This window comes from Oncorhynchus tshawytscha, linkage group LG14 (assembly GCF_018296145.1).
Source record: "Oncorhynchus tshawytscha isolate Ot180627B linkage group LG14, Otsh_v2.0, whole genome shotgun sequence".
NCBI classification, from domain to species: Eukaryota; Metazoa; Chordata; class Actinopteri; order Salmoniformes; family Salmonidae; genus Oncorhynchus; species Oncorhynchus tshawytscha.
In genome coordinates, this window is record NC_056442.1 from 3,849,839 (window position 1) to 3,854,838 (window position 5,000).

Below are 5,000 nucleotides of genomic sequence, written 5' to 3' on the forward strand. Positions count from 1 at the left end.
CATTCTACACGGTTAAAAAACTAATTCAAATTGAAATACATACACTACCAGTCAAAAGTTTTAGAACACCTACTCATTCAAAGGGTTTTCTTCACTATTTATGTTTTCTACGTTGTAGAATAATAGTGAAGACATCAAAACTATGAAATAACACATATGGAATCATGTAGTAACCAAAACAGTGTTAAACAAATCAAAATATATTTTAGTTGTAGCCACCCTTTCCCTTGATGATAGCTTTGCACACTCTTGCCATTCTCTCAACCAGCTGCATGAGGTAGTCTGGAATGCATTTCAATTAACTAGTGTGCCTTCTTAAAAGTTAATATGTGGAATTTATTTCCTTCTTAATGCGTTTGAGTTGTTAATGCCAATCAGTTGTGTTGTGACAAGGTAGGGGTGGTATACAGAAAATAGCCCTATTTGTTAAAATACCAAGTCCATATTATGGCAAGAACAGTTCAAATAAACAAAGAGAAACGACAGTCCATCATTACTTTAAGACATGAAGGTCAGTCAATACGGAACATTTTAAGAACTTTGAAAGTTACTTCAAGTGCAGTCGCAAAAACCATCAAGCGCTATGATGAAACTGTCTCATGAGGACCGCCACAGGAATGGAAGACCCTGAGTTACCTCTGCTACAGAGGATAAGTTCATTAGAGTTGCCAGACTCAGATTGCAGTCCAAATAAATGCTTCACAGAGTTCAAGTAACAGACACATCTCAACATCATGTGTTCAGAGAGACTGTGTGAATCAGGCTTTCATGGTTGAATTGCTGCAAAGAAACCACTACTAAAGGACACCAATAATAAGAAGAGACTTGCTTGGGCCAAGAAACACGCCAACGGACATTAGACCGGTGGAAATCTGTCCTTTGGTCTGGAGTCCAAATTGGAGATTTCCAACAGCTGTGTCTTTCTGAGACGCGGTGTGGATGAACGGATGATCTCCGCATGTGTATTTCCCACCGTAAAGCATGGAGGAGGAGGTGTTATGTTGTGGGGGTGCTTTGCTGGTAACACTGTCTGTGATTTATTTAGAATTCAAGGCAAACTTAACCAGCATGGCTACCACAGCATTCTGCAGCGATACGCCATCCCATCTGGTTTGGGCTTAGTGGGACTATCATTTGTTTTTCAACAAGTGTCACGGCCGTTGTCGTAATGAGACCAAGGTGCAGCGTTGTGAGCGTACATTTTCCTTTTATTTGTTAAAATGTCACCAACAAAACAAGAAATAACAAAAATGACCGTGAAGCTTACAAGGGCTATAGTACCCCTAACAAAGACAACTTCCCACAAAGACAAAAGGGAAAAAGGCTGCCTAAGTATGATTCCCAATCAGAGACAACGATAGACAGCTGTCCCTGATTGAGAACCATACCCGGCCAAAACATAGAAATAGAAAAACATAGAAAACAGAACATAGAATGCCCACCCAAATCACACCCTGACCAAACCAAATAGAGACATAAAAAGGCTCTCTAAGGTCAGGGCGTGACAGCAAGACAATGACTCAACACACCTACAGGCTGTGTAAGAGCTATTTGAAGAAGAAGGAGAGTGATGGAGTGCTGCATCAGATGACCTGGCCTCCATAATTTTCGACCTCAACCAAATTGAGATGGTTTGGGATGAGTTGGACCGCAGAGTGAAGGAAAGCAGCCCACATGTGCTCAGCGTATGTGGGAACTCCTTCAGAACTGTTGGAAAAGCATTCCAGGTGAAACTGGTTGAGACAATGGCAAGAGTTAGTAAAGTTGTCATCAAGGTAAAGGGTGCCTATTTGAAGAATCTCAAATACAAAATATCTTTTGACATATTTGTTTACACTTTTTTGGTTACTACATGTTTCCATATGTGTTATTTCATAGTTTTGATGTCTTCACTATTATTCTATTATGTAGAAAATAGTAAAAATAAAGAAAAACCATTGAATGAGTAGGTGTTCTGAAACCTTTGACCGGTAGTGTATAAAAATGTGTCTAAAACTAATTGAACTTGTCATTTAACCAATTGCACATTATGGCAGCGAGGTGTGGGGTCCACTTGCAAAACAAGATTTCACCCAATGGGACAAACACCCCATTGAAACCCTGAATGCAGAGTTCTGTAAGATTCTCCTACAGGTCCAGAGGAAAACTACAAACAATGCACACAGGGCAGAATTAGGCCAATATCCACTAATAATAAAAACAAAAAAAATAGCAATTACGTTTTGGAAACATCTAAAATACACTGACCCCCTCTGATATCATCACCATGCCCTGCAATGCCAAGAGCTGTCACACCCTGATCTGTTTCACCTGTCTTTGTGATTGTCTCCATCCCCCTCCAGGTGTCGCTCATCTTCCCCATTATCCCCTGTGTATTTATACCTGTGTTCTCTGTTTGTCTGTTGCCAGTTCGTCTTGTTTGTCAATCCAATCAACGTTTGTGTTCTCAGCTCCTGATTTTCCCAGTCCCTCTTTTTCTCGCCCTACTGGTTTTGACCCTTGCCTGTCCTGACTCTGAGCCCGTCTGCCTGACCACTCTGCCTACTCTGACCCTGAGCCTGCCTGCCATATGGTACCGTTGCCCCACCTCTGGTGTACTGACCCCTGCCTGCCTTGACCTGTCTATTGCCTGCCCCTGTTGGATAATTAAACTATTGTTAATTCAACGTTGTCTGCATCTGGGTCTTACCTTCATACCTGATAAGAGCGAAGCAAAGAAAAGAGTCCCCTCATCCAGCTGGTCCTGGGGCTGAGTTCACAAACCTGTTCTACTAACACAGTGAAGCCTCAGTCCCCTCATCCAGCTGGTCCTGGGGCTGAGTTCACAAACCTGTTCTACTAACACAGTGAAGCCTCAGTCCCCTCATCCAGCTGGTCCTGGGGCTGAGTTCACAAACCTGTTCTACTAACACAGTGAAGCCTCAGTCCCCTCATCCAGCTGGTCCTGGGGCTGAGTTCACAAACCTGTTCTACTAACACAGTGAAGCGTCAGGACCAGAACATCCAATCAATCAGAATAAACCAAATTACAACACAGTCAAAACAAAACTACATTACCCATTGGGAAGCACAAGCACAAAGCAAAATGCAGTGCTATCTGGCCCTAAATCGACAGTACAAAATGGCAAACTATTTGACCATGGTTACTGATCAACACCTTGACAAATTACAGGCTCAGTGAGCACAGCCTTGCCATTGAGATAACCTGTCTTCCTGTAGAGGAAAGGCTGTGCAACCACTGCACCACAGCAGAACCCGAGACAGCTGCATTTCCTGACAAAATGGCAGAAATATAAAACACACACACGTCTCTCTCCAATCATTCCACAACAACAAACATTCCCATTTCATTCTGACTGGAGTGTCATCGTGTCAGAAGTCTTAGTGACAATATGGAGGATGCAGATTCACATTAAAATCCCACCTGTCAAACTGTGTATGCCGAACGCTGTGTATACATGTTAACAATGACCACAACATCACGTTGTCTTCAGCACTGTCTAAAATGGCTGATTTGTTCAATGTAAATTGTACTGTTTAGATGAGTTTGACTACCTCTACATGTCTATAATGACCACATTGAGGGGGAGTGAACATTGCAATGTGTCTTCAGCATCATCATCATCAACACTGTCTTAATCGCTGAATCAAGGCAATGTTATGTTGGAACTAAAGCCTGGACACAGTTTCTCTCCAGCACCAGGGCTGGAACTGAAGCATATAGAGTTTCAGGATCAGACAACTATTAACCTGAACGGGCTGTTGGCTTCTAGCAGCCTTCTACAATTATTTTACATGTTCAATCTCCTTCTGGTACCTACAGAGCAGAACACTGCAACACATTGATCCTGACGAAACATGTCCAGTTCAGAGGTCAAAGTCAGCTGTAATAGTGCAGCTGTACAGTGCAGTGTATTAATGGCTGCTTCCCCATAACTCATTTTATCCAAACTGCACCTGGAAGCAACGTCAGAACAAGAACTGTTCGTCCGGAGCTTCATGAAATGGGTTTCCATGGCCGAGCAGCCGCACACAAGCCTAAGATCATCATACGCAATGCAAAGCTTCAGCTGGAGTGGTGTAAAGCTTGCCTCCATTGGACTCCGGAGCAGTGGAAACACATTCTCTGGAGTGATGAATCACGCTTCACCATCTGGCAGTCCGACAGACAAATCTGGTTTTGGCGGATGCCAGGAGAACGTTACCTGCCCAAATGCATAGCACCAACTGTAATGTTTGGTGGAGAATAAATAATGGTCTGGGGCTGTTTTTCATGGTTCGGGCTAGGCACCTTAGTTCCAGTGAAGGGAAATCTTAACGCTACAGCAGACAATGACATTCTAGATGATTCTGTGCCTCCAACTTTGTGGCAACAGTTTGGTCCCTTTCCTATTTCAGCATGACAATGCCCCCGTGCACAAAGCGAGATCCATACAGAAATGGTTTGTTGAGATCAGTTTGGAAGAACTTGACTGGCCTGCACAGAGCCCTGACCTCAACTCCATCGAACACGCCAACTGCGAGCCAGGCATAATCGCCCAACATCAGTGCCCGACCTCACTAATGCTCTTGTGGCTGAATGGAAGCAAGTCCCCACAGCAATGTTCCAACATCTAGTGAAAAGCTTTCCCAGAAGAATGAAGGCTGTTATAGCAGCAAAGGGGGAGACCAACTCCATATATATGGCCATGATTTTGGAATGAGATGTTTGACGAGCAGGTGTCCACATACTTTTGGTCATGTAGTGTATGTACTGCTAACTACCCACTGGACACAGACGTCAATGTAATCTCATTGAAATTATGTGGAAACAACCAGTGTGTGCCCAGTAGGTAAGATCACTTTTACCATTTCTCCCTCACTCCCTGCCCTCCATCCATCCATCCATCCAGGGTCATGGGCCTGCTATGATTTAATCCCTTCTGCTTCCCTTCTTTTCTTCATTCCCTCTCTCCACTCCTCTCACCTCTTCCTCTCCCTCCCTCTCTTTCCTACTCTCT